We start from the raw sequence: 24,907 nt of genomic DNA, 5'->3' as shown, positions 1-24,907 counted from the left end.
CATCATACCCAGCCCCACTCCAGATCCCGCACCCCCCCAGCCAGAGTCCTCACCCCCTTCCGTACCCCAACCCGCTGCCCCAGCCCAGTGAAAATGAGCAAGTGTGAGAGGGTGGGGGAGAATGAATGATGTAGGGAGGGGGATGGAGTGAGTGGGGTGGGGCAGGGCAAGGGTGTTCGGTTTTCTGCTATTAGAAAGTTGGCAACCCTAGGGGCATCTGTGTGAAAGAGAGAATAAAATAAAGCACAGAGGAGTGAAGTGCAGAGTGGATGGAGGAGCTGAAGTGCAGATAATGGAGGAAGCATATGGGCGGGAGAATACTGAGGGAAGAAAGGAGCTAACTGCTGCAGAGAACTTAATGGAGTGGTTCTAGGTTTCTAGGGTGAGAAAACCTGGATTTGTGCTGGAAATGGCTTTTAGATAAGCTATTACCAGCAGGACAGTGGGGTGGGAGGAGGTATTGTTTCATATTCTCTGTGTATATATAGAGTCTGCTGCAGTTTCCACGGTATGCATCTGATGAAGTGAGCTGTAGCTCACGAAAGCTCATGCTCAAATAAATTCGTTAGTCTCTAAGGTGCCACAAGTACTCCTTTTCTTTTTGCGAATACAGACTAACACGGCTGTTACTCTGAAACCTGGTTCTAGGTTGTAGCACTCTGCAAAACTTCACCAAGATGCTCCTGAGATTATGGCATTTCTTGGGTCTAAGCACAAGACAATACCACTCTTTATTCCAATTAGTAACCACCTTAAATCTTACTCCAGTATATGATTTATGCACTCAGAATTGTATCTTGTGACACAGCAAATGCTTTCTGCAGATTGCCAGGGAGATAAGGAACAAATGATGGTTGGGTAATAGGGCCATCCATCCATTACTGCTATTTATTCTTGTGATTAATTTGAGCAAGAGTATTGTCAAGCTAGTATTGTACAAGGATTTTAGCAATGTTAGGTCTCAAACTTCTGGATGCTTCAAGAAAACAAGCTTTGCAGAATTAAACTGAAACTTGTGGTCAGGATTTGCTGCAACCAGATAACACTTTGTGTTGACTCCTATGTACTTATCAAACCCACGTTAACCACATTTAAGACCCAATTGGCTACAGGAGATAAATAAGCCTAACTTATACGATTAACTGACATTGGCTACAAGGAGATAAGTATGCATCAATTATAAGATTAAGGCGATCACACTAACCACATTAACAATGTGGTCCACCCTGATTGGTTGGTCTGTTTTAAAACATGGCTGACAGATCAGATAAAAAATATGAAGGCACAGAACTAGTGTGTGTGAGGTGGTATCGGAAAAACCTGACCCACAGCCCCTGAACCAAAGGGACGCGCACTTCTCGACTGTCTGTACCTCGCCAGTGCAGAAAAATGACTGACTGAAGGGTAACGTATTTTTGGGCAAATGCAGGGTAAGATTATGGAGTAAAAAAGTCTGGTTGTTCGAGCTGATTTGATCTTAGTTGTATCTATACTGTAGTGCAAAACCAATGGTAAGTGACTGGTGTGTGATAGCTTTACATGTGCTTGTGCTTGTCCTAATTTGCCAGTGCGAGTGTATGTGAGGTTGTCGTTCATTAGCTCCTTGATGAATAGTAGCTTTGCATGTACTTGTGCTTGTCTTCAGTATAATTTGCCATTTATATTAATCCTTATTCAGTGCTGGTCTTTAATCTTTCTTTTCTTATTTTGTCTGTATTGCCTTTACAGCCGAAAATCAATAAAAACCTTTTTGTTGAGGAATAATTAGTTTTAATTTCTCTTGTACGGGCACCACTCAACCTCATTACATCTGTGTTGGGTGGTGGGAAGTAGCGATCACCCAGGGCTTAATTAGGGCCCTGATGTGTGTCTCCTTCTTCCTTCATCTCCACAATTCTTTGCTGTATTACTTCCTTGTTTTTAATTATGTAAATGTTCCCAAATAATATATAATCCCATGTCTAAATGAGTGTTTATGCATCCACTCTTTAATGACCACTCACCATCCTTCTGTAGGATGTTTGATAGCCTGAGACTTGAGTACTTGGACCCCTTGTTAGGTATGCAGAAGTTAATTAGGATTCCACATTAATGGGGGGACCTGGGATATCAGGGTATAAGGTGGACTCCAATTTGTAAATGGAATTTGCACATGTAACTCCAGCACAAATATTTTTAAACTTTTTTAAAATTCCACATTCAGTCTAAGCAACACCATAAACTGATGTCATGCATTCCTTTTGGGTGAGTCAGAAGGAAAACTAATGTTACCTCAAAGGATTTTTGTGGCCCTTGTGGAATTATTTAAGCTAGATCAAGTTACTTCACTACAGAGTTCCAAATCATGATCTAGTCTATACACAGATATAATGCAAACTGCAAGTGGATTCCATTTCTGTCATGCACATATGCTCCCAAATAGCACACGCTGCCCCCATGCTCTTCCTATTTGTACAGCATACAGCGTGTCTTCTTAAAATAATATTTTTCACCTTGGACCCCTGTCAAGACTATATATATATACCTATTGTACATGCTTCTCAAACTAAGAGTAACTGTCTGGGAACAAATGCCTGGAAAGCTGACCACAAAATGAGTTGAGATTCCTCTGGAACAGAAGACCTCAAACTGCATGTGGCTTGATGTTGCCATATTCTGTTTTTTCTCTTTACTTTGTTGTGTGACTACAGCAGGCCCTGTGGTACTTCCTGCAGGCTTGGGATTTTTCTGCCAAACAAGTGTTTTTGGACTAATCTATGAAGACAAAACATGAAAAGTTTGTTACCTTTTTAAATCAGATGCTTGCTTCATCAGTTCCAAAGCACAAAATACACTGTATTAGCACTTTGCTATGTGACAACACACTGTAGGTGAAAATATTCTTTCAGTTATAGTACACCTTGGCACTATTATAAATGGGCCCATTCCCACTTCTAATTATATTGGTAAGACTGATTTCAACCCCGCCTCCACCACTCCAATCAGGTTGCAGAGATGTAACTGACAAGAACTTAGCTCCCTGTCCTTGATTCTGGTTTTCTCATGTTCAAGAATGGAATTAATTCTGTGTACTGTCACATAGTAACTGGGCAACTTTCATCACAATAAGTATGTGCAATTATCTTCCTAAGGGACTGCATGTTCCTACCTGTGGCTAGAAACATTGGGAAATTTATCAAACAAACCAAAAGTCACTGTGCTATAATGAGCTTCTGTGAGAAGGTCAGTCCCATTAAACTAGTTCACAGAAGATTCCTGTATGGTAAAACTGTACATAGGTGGGAGGCAAATAGAAGATAAGGGCAGCTATCATGCTGACCCTCAAAAAAACCCAAAAACCTATTACAACTTTGAGCGCCCTTCTCCACTACAGGGAATAATGAATTAGACCATCTTTGTAGAAATGGAATGGTAAGTTTCCGTAACTATAAATTAATCTCCTATTTAAAAAATTGAGTTGTAGAGTGGTGGTGGTCGTGTGGTGCTGCATAATAACAGGACGAGAATGGTATGTACCAAATAGACAGAATTGCAAATTTTAGTTGCTTGTGGGGTACATGAACGCTTACATGCCAGATCTGCCAATGGCCCATTCCTTGGCCAGTGCTGTTTGTTTATATAAGGCAGGGTGAATGGTACTATTTGCAGATCACTGGTCAATGTAAACTTAGACTTTTGCAGAGGACCCTCTTTTCACAATATTATCACTTTTTTCATCCCGCAACAATTAAATCAGTTGCATTGTTATGGATCAAACACCTTAAAAATTGTGCTCCCCTATCAGTCTCCGGCCTGACCTGGCTCCGTATAGGCACATGTACCCAGGCTACACAGGTTAAATAAACAGAGTGACAGGATAAGCAAAGTACATTTGTAGAGGAGTTGCTCTGCCACTGCTCCTCCAGTTTCAGGGCTGCAATGGCCCGTGAACACACAAACTGGGGTAGAAATACCGGAGGATCTGCATAGTGACAGATCTCTCAGCCATGCCCCATGTACTCCCAAGAGCTGCTGTGCACAGTCAGGTTGGAAGCTCTGATTCTCAACGCACAGGGAGGGAGCCCTGTGGGGGCTCATGGCATCATACTTTACCTCTATGAAGGGCCCTTTCACATCCCAAGTCCTGTGGCCCTTGGCCCTACACTATGAGCCTGTTTGTGCAGTCCTATCTAGAACAGGGTTGCCAACTTTCTAATCAGACAAAACAAAGCACCCTAGCGCTGCTCCATCCCTTTAGGCCACACCCCCTGCTCCACCCCTTCCCTGAGGCCCTGCCCCCCCACTACATTCCCCCTCCCTCAGTGGCTCACTCTCCCCCACCCTCACTCACTTTCACTGGGCTGGGGCCAGGGGTTGGGGTGAGGGAGCAGATGAGGGCTCTAACTGGGGGTGCAGGCTCCAGGGTGGGGGCCAAGGATGAGGGGTTTGGTGTGCAAGAGGGGGCTCCAGGTTAGGGGATGGGGCAAAGGGGTTCAGTGTGTGGGAGGGGGCTCTGGGCTGGGGAAGGGGGTTGTGGTGCAGTGGGGGGGGGTTCTGTCTGGGGGTGCAGGATCTGGGGTGGAGCTAGGGATGAGGGGTTTGGTGTGCAGGAGGGGGCTCTGGGCTTGGGGGGAGGACAGGGCTGGAGCAGAGGTTGGGGCTTGGGGTTGGGGCGCAGGCTTACCTCAGGCGGCTCCCAATCAGCAGCACAGCTCCCCCACAGGCACCGCCCCCACAGCTCCCATTGGCCGTGGTTCATGGCCAGTGGGAGTGCGGAGCCAGTGCTCGGGGTGGAGGTAGTGCACGGAGCCCCATGATACCCCTCCTCCACCCCCCCACCTAGGAGCCGGACCTGCTGGCCGCTTCCGGGGCACAGTGCAGAGCCAGGACAGGTAGGGACTAGCCTACCTTAGCTCCGCAGCACTGCTGACCAGACTTTTAATGGCCTGGTTGGTGGTGCTGACCAGATCAGCCAGGGTCACTTTTCAACCAGGTGTTCCAGTCGAAAACCAGGCACCTAGTCACCCTAATAGGTTTAATAATAGGGACAGGAGACAGTTTAGTATCAGTACCACAACTTGGAGTATTCCTTTTTAATGTAACTCACTCTGGAATAATATCCAAGTCCATCTCTTAAACTATTTGGGGGAAGGGGACATTTCAATAGTCTTATAAAAATACAAATATAGCCTTAGTGACCAATCTGAGTAAATATCCCATGTGCATTAGTTAGGCCACTGGTCTTATTTTAATCTGCTGCTTTCACTAGCTCTTCATCTTGCATGTTTTGTTTTGCTAATCCCAATGACTATAGTAATAACAAAAGTTTTAGGGAACTGTTCTGATGTTGTACATTTAATATATGTAACCTGTCAGTGACAGCTCCTAGAGCTCTGATTCTGCCCTAATTATTAGGTATGATGTTCCTAAAAGCTCATGCTTCAGGGTTTCAGCTACCCATCTGTGGAGCCCCGGAAGAGGTCCTCCCCCGGTATTCTGGGAGGGATTAGTGTGGCTTCATCTCCTTCTGAAGCATCAGGGGTGGCCAAGGCTGGAGAAAGGACATTGGACTGGGAGGGCCAGTGCTCTAAGGTAGCACTGAGCATTCTCTCTCTCTGTCTCTGGTGCTTGGCTAGCTGCTCACATGCTTGGGATCTAACCAAGTGCCATCAGATGGGCAATGACCTTGTTGTTTTTTCTTCCTCTGCAGTGTGTGGGTGCTGGTCTCTTACCAGGATTATCTGGGTGTATCTCACTTAACTATTTCTCTTCCATTACAGAGGGAGGGTGTTGGACACTCGTGCACCTCAGTCCCTCTTATTCTCTACTGTGGCACATACGTCTCCTGTGGGCTGTAATACTTTGGTCTAATTTGGTTGCTGGGTTTAGTGTGCAGGTGTTGGGTGGTAGTTTTGGCCTGTGACATACAGGAGGTCAGACTAGATAATCTGGTGGTCCTTTCTGTCTCTAAACTCTGTCTGACTCTGAGAAGTAGTAACAGCTGCAACTTCCAACTCTCATAATGGTTTAGGTGAAATGCTTTCAGTCAGCTGCAGTGCAATCTGTAAGTACCCATGACAGGTTTTAAAAGATGAGTCTACTTGCAGTAGAACAGCAATAGGAAGACAAATGTTTTAATAAGATCAATACTATGATGACACTAAACTTAAGAGCTTCTCATCTCATTTCAAGTAATCTTGCTGTGATGTTGATCTCTCAAGATTAATTGTGATTGCAGTACTCAAAGTTTTGGGTTGCATAATTACCTAATGTTCTTTAGTCAAGAGTGTCCTAGCACAGAAGTACTTGGAGAGAAGGAGAGTGGGTGTGGGTGGGAGCGGGAGGGGGAGGGGAAAAGGGAAAGACAAGAGGGGAAAAAAGAGAAAAGTGGGGTTATGTTGTTTTTGATAATGTTGTTCTATGGATAGTTTGTCCTGCTATAATCAGAAATAATGTTTCCTTCGAGCCTGTTAATTGCAGATCCATACGATAATGTCAGTGTGGTTCTTTAAGACTGGGTTTAGTGACTCTGAAATATAGCCCATGCATCAAAGGATGAAAGGGATAGCAGTAGTGTTTGCTTAGGGAAAAAAAGCTTTTAAAAACTTCTTACAAAAAATTGCTTTTAAGAAAAGCCACAGAAGCCAGTCCCGCCCTCAGTGAGGTTAAACCACACCCTTGTTGCAGAGCTGGCTGAGAAGTTTGTACATGTTGCTGGAAGATCATTGCAGGGACTGTTTTCCCCTGACTATTCCTTTTTTAGCTTGCAAACCTCTCATAAACAGGATCACCAGAAAACCATGAGCTTCTGCTTCTTTCTCTTAGTTGCATGGAGGCAAATGCTGCTTAAATGAAGAACTTCAGACACGCACATGTATGGGCTTTTTGGTTCAGTTAGATTAAACAGATATTATCAAAACATCTCCTTTTCATAAGATGTAATGTAATTAGGAACATTTTGATTACACACTAGACTATTAAATTGTCCTGCAGCTATTTTAATATAGAACCTAATTAAATCTATTTCTCCTGGCTATGAGCCAAAAAAATTTTAAAAAAGTATATGGATTTTAATACATGATGCAGAAGAGGCCGGCGTTAGAAGGTCAACCTTAGAGAGTGGAAGTTTAGTATTAGTTATTCTGAGAGAATCTTGAAAGCCTTTTTCAAAACCTCAGTATGGAAAGAGTTGACCTTGAGGTATGCTAAGGAATAAGGGAGATAGAAAAAGCTTTGCTAGTTTTCAAATCCTTTTAAATACATGCTTATAATTGATAACACTGGATTCTCCTGCTCATATATATCCATAGATCCATTTATATTCAAAGGCTTCTTACTTTCACAATCTATTGCAATCTGTTTTAACAATTCATACTATATCATTGCTTTTTCTGGGCTGTATAAAGGCCATCAATTTGAATCCTAGGGATTTTCCATGTCTTCCCAAAAGGCTACAGAAATGTGCATTGCTTGATGAAAGTTGGCTTAGCTGACATTTTTCCATCTAATAAGATGATTTGTGTCTTCACAATACATATTCACTTTCACAACATAGGCTCACTTGAGCTCTTGAGGATTGACTGCAACATGCCAGAAACTGTTTTCATATTACCAGTTGTTTTTTTTTTAAAAAAAAAAGCTTACATTTTCAAGATCTTTCAGCAACCAAGTGTGAAAAATTGAAGGACTCTGTTAACATATTGATTGCTTTGAGCACTATTTTAAATTAGCTTTCTATTCCCCTCCATATGGTTTTCCATGAAATTTAAATACATTAAAGTTCAATTATCTGGAAGAGCTGTGCTGAGTCCTTCTCAAGACGCAGGATGAATTTATCACCCAAATCTTCCCTGTCACAAATTCATCAGACTATCTGCCTTTGGATATTGTGAATGCCACTATACCCTACAACTTTCTCTTTCAGGCAAGATTGCAGCACAGGTGCCAAGCATGCTTTCAGAAATAGCCTCCTGATTGAGAAAGACTATCTTTCTGCACTACCTCGTGAGTCATGTTTTCAAAAGAATGTTCAGTTGGAGAAGCACCATGTTGATACAACAGTTTGCACTCTGCAAAGATGTAGCAGACATAAACAGGTGGGTGTGCCCCCAGATGGCTACTTTGATTCTGACAAATGCAACTTGTTTCTGCTCCTTGGCTGCTCATTACTCTGGGGAAAATAAGATTTTCCTTCTCATTAACTGAACTAGGTATAAAATAACTTCTCTCCCCCCTCCCTCCACCAATATTGAACTTTTTGCTTTGGTATATATTCCAGTGACCTATAACTGGTTTCCTCTGTCTGCCTCTCTCTGTGTCTAATTAATAGCTTTACAAGGAAAATGGCCCCAAGCATGACAATGACAATACTGCCTTTTTAATTCGAGTTTGTGCAAAAACAATTTCGTTCCCGCACATTCATTTTGGAACAGTTTGAAGCTCTCTGGTAAAGCTAGTTTGCTGTAACAAGGAGAAGGCTGGTATGGGAGCTAGGGTGTGAGCGTGGGAGACCTGGGTTCAATTCCCTGCTGTGCCACACACTTCCTCTGTGACCATGTGCAAGTCACTTAGGCATGGGTTTATAATGGAAGTTAGGAGATGGTGGGACTGCTGCTCACCTTCTGACTTTTAACCCAGTGGTTAGAACACTCACCTGGGATATGGAAGACCCAAGTTCAACTACCCTCTCTGCCTGAGGGATGCGGGGAGAGAGGGTGTGAAGCGGGGATGCCCTGCCTTTCAGGAGAGTGCTCCAGCCATTCAATTATGGTGTATTCTGGTGAATAACCTACTGAAGCTGTTCCACTGTGTTTCAGTGATAATTGGGTCTCAGAGAGAGAGGGAGATTGACTGTTGTTAAGGAACCCATGTGGGAGACCCAGAATCCAGCCCCCTGTTCCAATGACTCATTCCAGTTTGGATAAATAATGAGATTCCCCTCAGTCTCACCAGCTGGTGTTTTTCAAATAGGAGTAGAGAGATTATTTTACGTCTCTATTTGGCACTGGTCTGACGGCTGCTGGAATAATGTGTCCAGTTCTGGTGCTCCCAATTCAAGAAGGTGGTTGATGAATTAGAGAGGATTCAGAGAAGAGCCAAAAGAATGATCAAAGAATTAGAAAACATGCCTTATAGTAATAGATTCAAGGAGTTCATCTATTTAGCTTAACAAAGAGAAGGTTAAGGGGATGACTTGATTACAGTCTATAAGTACCAACAGGGTGAGCAAATATTTAATAATGGATGCCACGCTGTCTGGAGTGGCTCACGAGCAAGAATATCAACCTCAAGGCAGACTGTTCAGAAGCAGGGCACAAACCCCAAACTGGCTGTGAGTTCTATAATTAGATTTCACCAACCAAGTAAAAAAACATAATCTCCTCAGGTCCTATAATGCCTTAACATGGAGTCCCAGACAATCCCCTTGGGCATTCCTATCTTGCCACCCAGGCAAGCTTGACGCTGTGTTAGATGGTTACTTTACAACAAAGATCACAAAATATTCACATTATGTCCAGTCCCAAAGGACCAGTCACTTACCTCCAGGTCAATTTTCACCTCAGATCTCACACCAAAGATAACACTTATAACCAAAGAGGTTATAACTCTTTAACTAAAGTTTAAACTAAAGTTAACTAAAGGTTTACTAAATCTGAAAATCTCAGCCATACAGTGTAGTATGTTAAGCAAACCAACCATTAAAATACTGAGAAATTCAATTTACCAATTCCTAAGTTTTTTTTATAAAAGTGAAAAGGTAAGGAATGTTTTTGACTGTTTTGCATTTCCATTAATGAAAGTGTTCTCTATTCCCTCCTCATATCTAGGAAGTCTTCCATATTGATCAGAAACCTGCCCACTTCCCTCCACACACACACACATCCCACCCCCAGTTCCTGGAAAAGCAGAAAGTGGTACCCCTTTACTAAGAATTATGCCCACTGCCTCCAAAATTGTCATACTGAAGAAGTTATTTATCCATAATGTGGACTAAACAGTTTTACTATGTGAAAATACATAACATGATGTTTATTTGTTTTAAAGCCACTCACTGTGCAATCACACGCTTGACAAGAATTTGGTGCCTTACAATTTACTCCGCATATGTGGCAGCTCAGAAGGAGCCGTTAGTAGACGAGTGGGTCAATGAACAAAATATCCTTTTAATAAGTACTGGCATATTCATCCGCAGAAGAACCAGTGTCTATTGTGTCAGGAATCAGTGTTTTTGAAAGTGTGAAATTCTGCACTCTAATTGCTGTATCCAGCTGATTTGTCTACATTTTAACAAATCCCAGAGTATGCATTTACTAAGCAGTTACTACAATTAGAGTTTTTAAACTGGCTTTTATAGGTATTTTAAAATTTCCCAAATGCACTGTAAAAAATTAATGAAGAAAATGCAGCTACTCTATTAACAATAAGCATAACTAGCATCAAGGGCTAACTTTTTTCTAAGGCTTTTTGTTTCTAAAGTAGGTATTTGTGCCTGCAACAAGTGCCATTTGTTTCCACTAAGCATTTTCAAAGGAAGAAGCAACCGGGGTTCAGGTAAGTTGTGCTTCCCACAGAAGTGCACTAGCCAGGATGGGCATGTTGGAGCTATAGCCTGCAAAATGGGCATATTATATTCAAAAGGACACGGTGTCCACAGAGTGGTTGAACTGGAGGCTCTAAGGGATACATACAGGAGACTTTGAAGGACACAGAGTGGTCCCATCCCCAGTCTGACAGCCTCTGTGCTGTTCAGGAGGATAAAAATCTTGGAAACAGAACATGAAGCTAGAATGGAGGGAAATGGTCCCATAGTTGGGACACTCCTTCCAGATGATGTCATGTTATCTTTTCACACTGGGGATACCCCTACAAGGGAGGGGTCCCCAGTTATTAGGAAGAGACAGGTAATAGTAATGGGGAATTTGATCATTAGAAATATAGATAGTTGGGTTTGTGATGACTGGGAGAACATTGTGATGAAATGCCTGCTGGGTGCAAAGATTGCAGACCTCTTGAGACATCTGAACAGATATATGTGAAGTGCTGGGGAGGAGCAAGTGTCTGTGGTATGTGTAGGTACCAATGAGATAGGGAAAGGTAGGAGAGAGGTCCTGGAGGCCAAATTGGGTGGTAGGTAAGGATTAAAGTCCAGGACATCCATGGTAGCATTCTCTGAAATGCTTCCAGTTCCGCATAAAGGGCCAGTTAGACAGGCAGAAATGCAGGATGTCAATGAGTGGATGAGACTATTATTAGGAGCCAGGGAACTTTTGGGGAAAGGACGAGCCTATACAGAAAGGAAGGACCTAAACCAGAAGGGAACCAGATTGTTGGCAGGTAAAATTAAAAAGGTCATAAGAATCATAGAATCATAGAATATCAGGGTTGGAAGGGACCCCAGAAGGTCATCTAGTCCAACCCCCTGCTTGAAGCAGGACCAATTCCCAGTTAAATCATCCCAGCCAGGGCTTTGTCAAGCCTGACCTTAAAAACCTTTAAGGAAGGAGATTCTACCACCTCCCTAGGTAACGCATTCCAGTGTTTCACCACCCTCTTAGTGAAAAAGTTTTTCCTAATATCCAATCTAAACCTCCCCCACTGCAACTTGAGACCATTACTCCTCGTTCTGTCATCTGCTACCATTGAGAACAGTCTAGAGCCATCCTCTTTGGAACCCCCTTTCAGGTAGTTGAAAGCAGCTATCAAATCCCCCCTCATTCTTCTCTTCTGCAGTCTAAACAATCCCAGCTCCCTCAGCCTCTCCTCATAAGTCATGTGTTCTAGACCCCTAATGGGTCATAATTGGCCTAATGGCCATATTGGGTCACACCAATGGTCTATCTAGCCTAGTATTCTCTCTTCTTACAGTGGCTAGTGCCAGACCCTTCAGAAGCAATGAACAGAACAGGATAATATCAAATGATCCATCCCCTATCATCCAGTCCCAGCTTCTGGCAATCAGCTTTAGGGACTCCCAGCCCATGGGGTTGTGTCCCTGACCATCTCCATTTTAACCTTCCCCTAAATGGCCTGGAAATAATAGATTGCTGGAATTACATTAATAGAGGGGAAATTTAAACCTCTTAGAGATAAGCACCAAGCCAGTATTACAATTCAATGATAAGACACATTTTAAAAGTTACCGAAATTCCAAATTCATATGTTCGAAGGATGCTGCAACATTGGGTGATATTACAGCTCTACAATTATATTTAAATAATGTTAGGGTTCCAGGTACTATACACAGTTCTGCCTGTACTAAATTGCCCTGTTCTTATAGTAGTTGCGGATGATACTGAACTGGAAGGAGTGGTACATACGCTGGAGGGCAGGGATAGGATACAGAGGGACCTAGACAAATTGGAGGATTGGGCCAAAAGAAATCTGATGAGGTTCAATAAGGATAAGTGCAGGGTCCTGCACTTAGGACGGAAGAACCCAATGCACAGCTACAGACTAGGGACCGAATGGCCAGGCAGCAGTTCTGCGGAAAAGGACCTAGGGGTGACAGTGGACGAGAAGCTGGATATGAGTCAGCAGTGTGCCCTTGTTGCCAAGAAGGCCAATGGCATTTTGGGATGTATAAGTAGGGGCATAGCGAGCAGATCGAGGGACGTGATCGTCCACCTCTATTTGACATTGGTGAGGCCTCATCTGGAGTACTGTGTCCAGTTTTGGGCCCCACACTACAAGAAGGATGTGGATAAATTGGAGAGAGTCCAGCGAAGGGCAACAAAAATGATTAGGGGTCTGGAACACATGACTTATGAGGAGAGGCTGAAGGAACTGGGATTGTTTAGTCTGCAGAAGAGAAGAATAAGGGGGGATTTGATAGCTGCTTTCAACTACCTGAGAGGTGGTTCCAGAGAGGATGGTTCTAGACTATTCTCAGTGGTAGAAGAGGACAGGACAAGGAGTAATGGTCTCAAGTTGCAGTGGGGGAGGTTTAGGTTGGATATTAGGAAAAACTTTTTCACTAGGAGGGTGGTGAAACACTGGAATGCGTTACCTAGGGAGGTGGTAGAATCTCCTTCCTTAGAAGTTTTTAAGGTCAGGCTTGACAAAGCCCTGGCTGGGATGATTTAATTGGGGATCGGTCCTGCTTCAAGCAGGAGGTTGGACTAGATGACCTCCTGAGGTCCCTTCCAACCCTGATATTCTATGATTCTATGACAGTTTGCTCTGGGGTGTATAAATTACTAATAGAGGAAAACAAATACTTTCAGTAAGTCTGAGCAGCAGCCATTAGCCCTTTCAGATATTCCGTGGAAGTGATTAATGCTTAAAACATTTTGATTCTTAACTGGTCACCTTCTGGGCATTTGAGGCACCCTTCAGACCAATTGTCTCTTTTTGACATTTGGGGTCCGAACAGTTGCAGCCTGGTAAGAAATTCTTGTATCTCTATGAACAGCCAAGAAATAGCAAGGAAGCACCAGAAGTTATGTTTTTATTTACATGTGTAGAAGGTGAAGGATTGATCAGATTAATTTTTTAACAAATCATGTGATTAGGTTTCGGTCACTTCCTTTGAGAATAATTCTGCAAGCTAACAAATTTCAGCATTCAGGATCTTCTCAGATTCAGTGGAGATTTTTTTTTCCTTAATTTCAACCCATGACTCCTCCTCTATGTTTTGTGTCCTGAAATAGCTTAATTCATTTTTCTACATAAACTATTTCCCTTTAAGGGACCAGCAAGACTGTGGGAGCCTGGAGAAGTGAGTGTACTAATCTTTGCAGACAGAAAAGTGGCCGGATCCTGAAAAAGCACATCCAAGTTGCTTACTGTTGTTAGAATTTGCCCATTTTACAGTTTATCGATTTTGTATGAATTTAGCTAGGGTTTATCCACTTACTGTTCACAAATGTCCTAGCAACTGCATAAGAAAATATAATCACTTGCAATTCTAAATCACTGAAACAGTTTTCTTTGAAGTGAGAAATCAGTATGAGCCCAATCTAACGCCTATTGCCAGCAGTGGAAAACTCCCATTGACTTCAGTGGGCTTTGAATTAGACTGATTAGTGCTCTGAACAACAGACAACACTGATTCTAATCTCACTTACACAGGTTTTACACAAGTCTAACCTGCTCTTACATAGTGCAGTTATCAGTGATTTTGCACGGATGTGAGAGCAAAATAATGTCCATTGTGTTTTAGGCTTGTCTGAACGACGCAGTGAAGGAATCTGAATGACGAATTCATGAATTTCACTCATGACCAGTGGATCTCACAATCCCTGAAGCATTTTTATCATCCACAGAAGTTTTTGTGCAAGAAGACTGGGCACTCTGAAAGTGCAGCTCCACATGAGCAGGAATGGCTATCCAAAATGGCTTGTGGTATAGACATACAAAACTTTACTTCAACCTCTGGGGATTTCATGGCTTCTCTATCAATGAAGGACAATAATTGGCAAAGGGGAAGCAATTATTCCTAAATCATCTTGAATTAAAAAAAAAATAGGTCAAGAAGGGCACTGTCAAGGGAAACTTAAAACAGAAGTAGGTTTGACACAGAGATTTATATACATACACCATAAATGTGGAGTTAGATTTTGAGATAAGTTGCCTTTGACCCCATCCACTGTCCACTTCTTCAGTACACCAGCACTTTTTTCTAACATTACAAATTCCTATAGAGCTTCAAGCAGCTGCCTTTATTCAAATAAATAAATAAATTCAACTTCTCATGGCAATGTTTCCTCCTCCTTTTACTCCTCAGAATGTGAAACTCACAGTAGAATTGTCAAATATGGAAGGTCCAAGATAGACCAGATTTAGAGGGGGGACACTGTCAGCTTTCTATAACTACAGATGCCACAGCTTTAAAGACCTTAATCTTGTGGGCTTGCAACTGGAGCTGAGGGGGGAAGGGGGAATTTCAGCTTCCCAGTAGAACCCAACACAATGTTCACTCCTGACTCCAGCTAGCCCCAAGATTTTTTTTATTATTATTATTTTTTGTATATCAAAAAGCTAGGTCATGTTTATAGAATTTATGGTTCCTTCTGAGCTCTATACAGTGGGACTCATGCTAGCTAAGGCCACTGGCTGTACTAAAAAGGGTAGCAAGAAATAATAGACCACAAACTTTAAATGATTCTCACAAAAACAGTTTTGCATAACATATTGGCATGTGCAGAATGCATGCAGTTGTGACATGGTCTAAAGTTTAGACCTACTTTAAGCCACTCATGGCTTTGTTGCTCATTAATACAGCCATCCCTTGTGCACCCAAATTTTAGCCACAATATTTGTGCCCACATTTTGCACAATTCATTTTCAGGTGCGATCAAGAGTGCAGTTCAATCTCAGGTGCAAATTTGACTACTTGGACCTCTGATTATAGGTTCAATTGTCTCCCTTTAACTGACATTCCCTGAACAGTTTCTTTGCTAACTTACTTCATATGTAGTCCTATCACAGTCAGGAAGATACGAGTGTGGTCAGGTATCTTCACCATCTGGGGTTAGGCAACACTATGAAGAAAACACCTGGCACCGTCTACGCTATGGCCTTCACCGCTGAAGCCATCAGCTACCAACGCCCAGGGAGGAACATCTTCTGTACCTGGTATTACTGTGTTTATCTGTGAACCATTTATTTTTATTCTGCTTTTGTCAGCTGCAGACTTGCATGTTTTGTTGTGTTGAATTGTGTTTTTACCTATTTATCAGCCTTAGAATCCTGGAATACATCAACATTTAATTTAGTCTGCGTGCTTTGCCTGTGAAACTATTTTGATGTAGATAGCATGGACTGCTCTCAAGATCTGTATTAAATTTGACAAATTATTTCCAGGGGATCCCATTTAGGTCCATTTACAAACAGTCTTGCAAAATGTGATTACAATATTCTATTTCCCTGTCATGCTGAGGATAACAAATGGAAAATTGTCTGTTTTATTTACATAAGTCTTCAAGAACTCTGGAAATTCCATGGATATGAACTTATGTCCATTGTATCATTAGAGCCTAATTCCTCCAGCATCCCTTCATAACAGAAGATTTATAAAAAACGTTGTTTACCACTGTAGCAATTACCTGAAGCGTTAAGGTTACTTCTGGCCACTTGCTGAAGTAATCAATTACAGCCATAGCATGACAGCAACCCACTAGTGTGGTTTCACATTTCACTAGCAGTCTTTTCCTATGTGGGTGAGGTAGGGTGACCAAACAGCAAGTATGAAAACTCGGGACGGAGGTGGGGGGTTATAGGCTCCTATATCAGAAAAAGCCCCAAATATCGGGACTGTCCCTATAAAATCGGGACATCTGGTCACCCTAAGGTGAGGGAACTGGATGCACATGTGTTAGCTGTTTTACCATGCGACTGGCAAGCTATTTTATAGCACTGGAGAGCCTTTCCCTGGTCACCAGAAGAAAGATCAAATACTTCATTTGATTACACTAGGAACAGTCAGACTGAATGTCATATATCATACACACATCACGTGACATTAACTCCTCACAGATGAGAAAGCAGAACAGGACATCTGGATCAAAATGATGTTATCTGACACATCCGTAGCACAGGTCATAATTCTAAAGCTGATTTGAACTACTCTGTAGAGACAGCAGTAATGACAGGTGATACTAGTGCAACATTATGGTTCAGTTGGTATCAATTATTGACCCAGGAAAATGAGACAAGATGTCTTCTGCAATTTACCACATCAGCCATGTATCCACTAAAGGATCATCATGCAAGCTTATATTTTATACTGAAGAGCTCTCAGAGTTTCTTTATGATGAAAATTCTTCCTAGGCTATAAAAATTGTAAGATCCCAGCTATCCGTGCAGGCAGCAATGAAGTTTGATATCCAGTCTACAAATCCAACACACTGAATGTCCTATGCCTGACAACTCTAAGAATGTGGCTTGTAGTAATGGAGCGTTCTTAATCACAATGGTCTTACTTGTTTCTGTGCATGTGGATCTATGTGAAAAACTAGCCTTTCGCTTAGAAAACAAGGAGTTAATTCTATGATGCCATCTACATTGATGCTGACCTACTGGTGCTACTGTCACTGAATTAACTGCCTGGTCATGGTCTGTAGTCTCCTGAACCACTTTTAGCCTGGCCCATAGCAGGCTCAATGTAGCTAGCAATAAAAGTACAGCCTTCTGTAAAGTTAATTCTAGTTCAAGTAGTACCCAACCCTTTGCATATGCTGTGGTGGTTTCCCTCTCAACCCCCAACGAGTTGTTCCAGAATCATCTTGCCAGGCCCATCTCGGCACTTGCCAGCAAATTCCTGTAAAATAGCAGCATATCAGTCAGTGAGATTGAATGCCCTTGGCAAAACTTGTATCTTCTACCACATCATCTCAGACACGAAAAATAAATTCTCCTTTAATCTACTCTAGCATATCTGTTTGCAGTAAAAGGAAATGGACTTCATTGCCAAAGAGCACACCATAAAGTGGCTTCCTACTCTCCAGGAGCTCATCTCTGTTAATGGCAGGGATATAATTTCGAAATACATGAAACCAGTTTTTATTACAGGCACTACAGGCCAGGCAGAAATGCGGCAGAAGGTAGGTGAGAAAGTGGCCTTCCTCACTGCTGATCTGTCCTAGCATTTTCTTTCTTCCAGAAACTCCTAACACGCAGCAACAAAGGCTGTAATCCAAATACCCTCAGCAGATGAATATGCACCATTTAGTTAACTCACATCACCACAGACAAGTCCAAACTGCGTACAGATCAAATGTCATTTGTCGCCTAGAAAATGAAGGTTAAAGGGTGAAGTGGTATAACTGGCCATAGGGATTTGTGAACTAGGGATGAAATCTAGGCCCCACAGAAATCAATGGGAGCTTTGCCATTGACTTCAGTGGGGCCAGGTTTCCACCGTAGGTTTACTATATCCTTTAAAAAAATACTATGGTATTCTTCAATATGTACAGATACAAAACATTACTATGTACAACAGCAATACTGCAGTATCATATATGATTGCTGTAAAATACTAGAATATTGTAGTCCCTTTTTTATAGGAAATGTTCCTGGAAGATGGGAGAGATTCCAGAGGACTGGGGGAGGGCAAACATAGGGCCAATCTATAAAAAGGTAATAAGGACAACATGGGGGAACTTCACATCAGTCAGTTAAACTTCAATACCTGGAAAGAAAATGGAGCAAATACTGAAGCAATCAATTTGAAAGAACCTAGAATATAATAAGGTTATAAGTAACAGTCAACATGGTTTGATGTGATTTGTTCTTGACAAATCGAACCTAATAGCTTGCTTTGATAGGATAACAAGAAGACTTGCGGATAGCAGGAAAGCAGTAGATGGGGTATATCTTGACTTTAGAAATGCTTTTGATACTGTCTCACAGGACCTTCTCCTATACAAATTAGGGAAATATAGCCTACCAGGAGCTTCTCTAAGGTGAGTGCATAACTGGTTGGAAAAACCATCCCCAGAGAGTAGTTACCAGTGGTTCACAATCAAGCTGGAAGGCCATATCAAGTCAGATCCTATGAGGATTAGTGCTGGGTCTGGTTCTGTTCAATATCTTCATCAATGATTTAGATAACGGCACAGAGAGTACACTTATAAAGTTGTTGCAGATGATACCAAGCTGGGAGAAGTGCAGGTACTTTGGAGGATAGGACTAAAATTCAAAATGATTTGAACAAACTGGAAAAATGGTCTGAAGTAAAGAAAATGAAATTTAAAAATGCAGAGTATTCCACTTAGCAAGGAACAATCAGTTGCACACATACAAACTGAGAAATGACTGCCTAGGAAGGATTACTATGGAAAGGGATTTGGGGGTTAGTGTGGATCACAAGCTAACTATGAGTCAACAGTGTAACGCTGTTGCCAAAAAATGAATATCATTCTGTGATGTATTAGCAGGAGTATTGTAAGCAAGACATGAGAAGTAATCCTTCCATCCTACTCTGTGCTGTTAAGGTCTCATCTGGTGTATTGTGTTCAGTTCTGGGTGCTACATTTCAGGAAAGATGTGGACAAACTGGAGAAAATCCAGAGGGGAGCAACCAAAATGCTTAAAGGTCTACGAGGGAAGAGTGGGAAAATGGGTTGTTTATTCTGGAAAAGAGAAGACCGAGGGGGCACCTAACCTTTTTCAAGTATATAAAAGGTATTTACAAGGAGGAGGATGAAAAATTGTTCTCCTTAACCTTTGAGAATAGGACAAGAAGCAATGGTCTTAAATTGCAGCAAGGGCAGATTAGGTTGGACATTAAGAAAAACTTCCTAATTGTCAGGGTGGTTAAGCACGGGAACAAATTGCCTAGGGAGGTTGTGGAATCCCTTTAATTGGAGGTTTTTAAGAACAGGTTAGACAAACACCTGTCAGGAGTGGTCTAGTTATTATTCAGTCCTGCCTTGAGTGCAGGGAACTGGACTAGATGACCTCTTGAGGTCCCTTCAGTCCTTTACTTCTGTGATTCTATTTTTTTTTTCACTGTGAAAAGGTCTGTATGTGCCTCACTTTCACTGGAGAAAGCTACCAGGAATTGAACTGTTTTTCTTTGTTTCCCTAACTATATAAGTGGTTGTTGTCAGTTACTGACGTATGTTAACTGCATTTGAAACTTCATTTCTTTATTTCCTCTACTCTCTCCTTATGAAGCTGTAAATATTAATGACAAAATTGTCCCTCTCATTTTCCCCAACATTCTTGCATACACTCGTTCTTCATGTAGTTCCATATTACATAGATATAGATTTGTTCTGCTGATACTTAATGCTTTCGGCATCTTGGTTTAATGATGTAGAAAAACTGTTTACTGTTACCATTTCCCAAACAATATTATGTATTTGATCACATACCTAATGAGTAGCATAATCCATCTGAAAAAGGAGGAGATTTAAAGTTGTTGGTGTAACCTTAACTTTGGCATTTCCTTAATTAACCATGCAACCTTAAGGACTGATTGTAACATACCAGCAGTTTTTCTCTGAGCTCTTCCAGACATTACTGAGCCATGAAGTTTGTATCAGGTTCTAACTTCCAGAAATGGGGAGGGGGGTTCATGTCTGAAAGAGGTTGAGATAAGTCTCTTACTGCTCTAAGGAGTGAGAGTTAATTTAGAGATATCTTCCAGTAGTAGATTTATTTTTAAAATTTATAGTGAGAGTCTTCCTCTCCAATTTGATTAAGAGAGATTGGATGCATTCCCATCCTGACTGGCAGGATAATTTTAGTACTGTTAAATCTATCAATTCTAGACTGTTATCTAAATCACACTGTTGCTTCTCTATGATTTACAGCCAGCTTAAATATTTATCCCTTCATCCATTTTTGACATTATATATATATATATATACATATATATATATACCTGAACTTTTGCCAAATGTTAAATATAAATAGTGGGGTGTGATAGGCTGCTCTGTCTCTTTAAGAAACTATTTGGATTCCCCCCACCCCACCCTATTAGAGATTGTTGTCTTTCCTGTTTTAGGTTTCTTGTTTGGTGTGGTCTGAGCATGTAAGTGAATATGCTACAAATGAAGGTAGTACAATATTATTTTGGTTTTACTCAGTTTGGGGAGGAGGAAGTGGGGGAAGAGTCTTTTCAACCTTCCAGAAAACTAGGGAAAGGATAACTAATCCCCTGCCACACACACACATCCCTGTGTAAAACGCTAATGTTGATGGTTGTCAGTATACTAATGACTGGAAGAATCAGATTTGCCAAATCCTGCTGGCCTGGAAGCATGTGCCTAGCAAGTGAGCAAATGGGAAACTGAGGCACAGGAAGGCAGATTTAAAAAAACAAAAACCAGAAAACTTAGGAGAACTGAGGCTAGTCTGGGAATCTCTGGTTCAGAGGTAGTTAGTGAGTGCAACCAATATAACTGTAAACTAAGATTCTTATATTGGTTATGCAGCAGTTTATACAAGACTTAATTGTGGGGTATTTTTTGTCTGTTTATCCTTTCCCCTGGTGGTGGAAGGCTAATATATTCCATTTGTTTTACCATATCTGGATTGGAACAGCTGTTGTTCATAAAGCCACTTGGGTCTCTGTGACCCAGTGCTTTTTTTGAATAGGGTTGCATTACAAATAGGTGAGGCTTGAAACTCACTTGAATTTGGCATGGACATAGCAACCCCCCCAAAACTTTGGTTGGTTGATAGGGAAAAATAAAATTAAAGATTATAAATGATTGAAGTGTGACTAGATCACTGTTACCCAGCACATAGTCACATGGTTTCACAGTTCTGAGCACTGACGCTTTCTGTTGCCTCACTTTGTAAACTGCTGGCCGAAGACATCCTGACTGATATTAGCATACGTGCTTTGGGCAGTAGCTATAGAGCCCTGAGGTGAAATCCTGGCCCTGTTGAAGTCAATGGCAACACTCTCATTGGCTTCAGTAAGGCCAGTATTTCACCTCTGAATATGATAGCTACCATGGCTTCCTCTAACTACTCCATTCAGTCCCTATGGAACACGTCCCATTTGCTTTCACGAATATCGTGCAAAACGTTGCAGGCCAAGTCAACATAAGGTTGTTCATAGTAGTGTTGTTTCTCTGCAAAAGGCACTTCCATCCCTGTGAAAGACCAATCACCAAACTGTTCCTGGTAAACAAAGCTTGCTCCTGTTCGGGTTAGCAGGGTGCGGCTTCACAAGACAGGGTAGCCATGAATATGCAGGATCTCCCAGAATCATGGGAGAGGACTGAGATCACATTTACTGCCCATGGTGGGAACTGAGAAATATTTGACACTCTCAGCCTCTTCATAATTACTGAATATTTTTATTGCACTAGTGCCCAGAGGCTCTACTGTGATAAGCTCTGTGCTTATATAATGCCATGACAACTCCTGACACGAAGAGCTTACATTCTAAGTATAAGTCAACGTGGATGCCAAAATCAGCCGGGGGGGTGGGGTGGGGGAGGAGCAAGGGGAGCAGTGAAAGAACTCAGATCTGTGTACTAAGCAGCAGTGCACCAGCTGCCTACCTATGGTCTCAAACAACCCTTACAGCAACCATTCAATGAATCTTAAATTGATTCAATACCCAATGCTTCTTGTAATCTTTGGAGAGAATAGCTCTGATACATTTGAAACTCCATATTTTTTTTAACTGAAGCCTGGGTCTGAAAGCTTCTTGCATGAGGTAACTCAGAAGCATTTTCAGTATCTCTCTTTAGATGATGAATGATGTTCTTGTAATCTCCTGTGACATAGGTTTTACACCTTGGTGTTTGTGCTTTGATTGCTATGTGCCGTGTCTCAGGTTGTCCCCATTAGGATGTTTCTACTTCATCTTTACCAATGTATAAATGGGAAAGGGGAGTGTCTTGTCTTTGTGGACAATAGACTATGTCCCTGCATAAAGCTGAAGTTGGCTGGAGACATGGTGCTGGATTGCCCCCTTTATTATCTTTGCAAACTTGAAGTGTTTAATTATAGATCTTTCCATACAATCTTAATTACAAAAAAGAGATGGCTGCCGAGTAAACATTGCCTCAGAGGACAACATCTCTGACAAGTTGTTTTGCCTGTCTAATGATCCTGCTTCTATTATTGTATGTCATAATCAGATGCAGACAGCAGATATTATGTTGAAACTTTAACTCACCATTGGAATTTGAGCTTTAAATCATGCCTGGTTGTTCAGCAAATGTGACCACAAGCTATCTGTTGGTTGCTACTCCAATTGTTCTTGATCACCTTGAAATCTTTCACCACAGTTTCTTGCCCTCTCAGTATTCCTCCACAAATTACTTTGCCATTTTAGATTCTTATGCTAAGAGTGTCTCATTTATGTTATGTGAGACTATGGGCCATATTCACAGCCCTGCCCACACCTTGTGTACAATTATGGAAATTTCAGGTGGAAAGAGACTGGAAACCTAGTCTAAGCCTCTTTTGGGGATAACCCAAGTGTGGGGGAATAAGTCCCCAGCAGACATGACACTAGCATGAAACTCAGGAGATCTGTGTGACTGTGGGTAAGTCACTCAGTCTCACTGTGCCTTAGTTTCTCACTTATAATATGCGATAACAATACTTCTCTACATCACAGGGGTGTTGTGAGAATAAATACATTAAAAATTGTGAGGTGCTCAGATACTATGGCAGGGGTGGCCAACCTGAGAATGAGAAGGAGCCAGAATTTACCAATGTACATTGCCAAAGAGCCACAGTAATACCTCAGCAGCCCCCCATCGTGCCTTCACTCCTCCCACCCCCCCCCGCTCCCAGCACCTCCCGGCCACAGGCAGCCCTGCCAATCAGCGCTTCCCCCTTCCTCCCCACACCAACTGATCAGCTGTTTGGTGGTGTGCAGCAGGCTCTGGAGGGAGGGGAGAGGGAGGAGTGAGGGCACGGCAGGCTCAGGGGAGAGGGCAGGAAGGGGTGGAGTGGGGGAAGGGCCTGTGGCAGAGCCAGGGGTTGAGCAGTGAGCACCCCCCAGCACATTGGAAAGTTGGCACCTGTAGTAGGCATCCCTGAAGTCGGTGCCTATACAAGGAGCCGCATATTAACTTCTGAAGAGCCACATGTGGCTCCAGAGCCACAGGTTGGCCACCCCTGCACTATGGTAATCGGGTTAATATAAATATCTAGATATTTATAAGAAAGACAGCTCCTGCACCCTTACACAGGGGGCATATCAGCAGAGATGTGTTGGGGCAGGTAGGAGTGGATCCCTGATAGCATCTCACCCAAAGTAAGGTGATTGGGACAGACAATCTGGCCCCATTTTCTCCCATACACATGCTGACTAAGATCTAGAATTGATAAACATTCTACAAGAAATTGCAATTTCTATCTAGATTAGTTATAAGTCAACCTTTCCTTTGAAGGAGAACATACTTCCTAGATAGCAGAATTATTTAACAACATTAATCTTCTTTCCTTTAATTCTTGCCTCCATACTGCATTGTCCAATGTTCATGGCTTTTTTTCTCTTTTTTTCTCTTTTTTTCTACATATGCAGACCAATATTGTATATCTCACTTCCTTGCATCAAGCATTGCATAGCTTGATTATTCTTTCTCTGAAATGAGTGTCACTTTGTTTCTCATTGATGAGGAGTTTTATTTGCCCATCTGTTCAGACAGAGACCAATCTAGAGATGAGTGAAATATTTGTCATGGTGGAAAGAAGTCTTTTCTTCATCCATGGTTTGACTTAGTCTGTGTAAAATACAGTAGAGATGGCTCTGAGTGGTTTTGTGGTAAACTCCGGGATTTGTAATTTCTAGGTTAATAGTCTGAATCCACCCCATCTCAGCAGCAAGTGAAAATCATTGCCATTTTTCACCTCTTTGTTGGCCTAAGTAAAGCTTGTTGGTAGTTTTCTGTCCAGTTCTTAGGCAGGTGTCCACATTACAGAAACACCCACCACATTTGACAATAATTGGCACCTTTGACTAACCATTGAAAAAAGTTATCAAGGGAAGTGGTGGATTCTCCTTCTTTTGATGTCTTAATATCAACAATGGATAACTTTCTGGAAGATGCATTTGTCAAATACAAGTTATGGGCTCAATACAGAGGTAACTGGCGGGAAATTTTAATGGGCTGTGATATACGGAAGGTCAGACTAGGTGATACTGAAATGTAGGGCTGGAAGGGAGCTCCAGAAGTCACCTAGTTCTCCCTCCCACCACCAGTGCTGAGGCAAGACCAAGTAAACATAGATCATCCTTGACAAGTGTTTCTCTAACCTGTTCTTAAAAACCTCTGACAGAGATTCCACAATCTTCTTTGGTATTCCAGTACTTAATCATCCTTTTTAATTTGAAAGACTTTCCTAATATCCAACATAAATCTCTTTTGCTGCAGATTAAGACCATTTCAACTTTCCCTACCCTTGGTGGACATGGAGAACAGTTGATCATCATCCTGTGTTAACAGTCCTTAACATGTCTGAAAACTTACCAGGTCCCCTCTCAGTCTTCTTTTCTCAA

General features: G+C 41.9%; 1 long non-coding RNA gene across 1 annotated transcript; it reads left to right on the top strand.

The window, feature by feature from the left end:
• Positions 1-1,340: 1,340 nt before the first annotated feature.
• LOC144267932 (uncharacterized) lies at positions 1,341-14,630 on the top strand. Its single transcript, XR_013346688.1, has 4 exons — positions 1,341-1,430; positions 7,904-8,075; positions 10,456-10,530; positions 14,141-14,630. It is a non-coding gene; the product is annotated as an uncharacterized LOC144267932 (long non-coding RNA).
• The last annotated feature ends 10,277 nt before the right edge of the window (positions 14,631-24,907 follow it).

The sequence above is a fragment of the Eretmochelys imbricata genome, chromosome 7 (assembly GCF_965152235.1).
Source record: "Eretmochelys imbricata isolate rEreImb1 chromosome 7, rEreImb1.hap1, whole genome shotgun sequence".
Classification (NCBI taxonomy): Eukaryota; Metazoa; Chordata; order Testudines; family Cheloniidae; genus Eretmochelys; species Eretmochelys imbricata.
The sequence above is the reverse complement of the archived record's forward strand: the minus strand, read 5'-3'. Positions and strand labels throughout refer to the sequence as shown.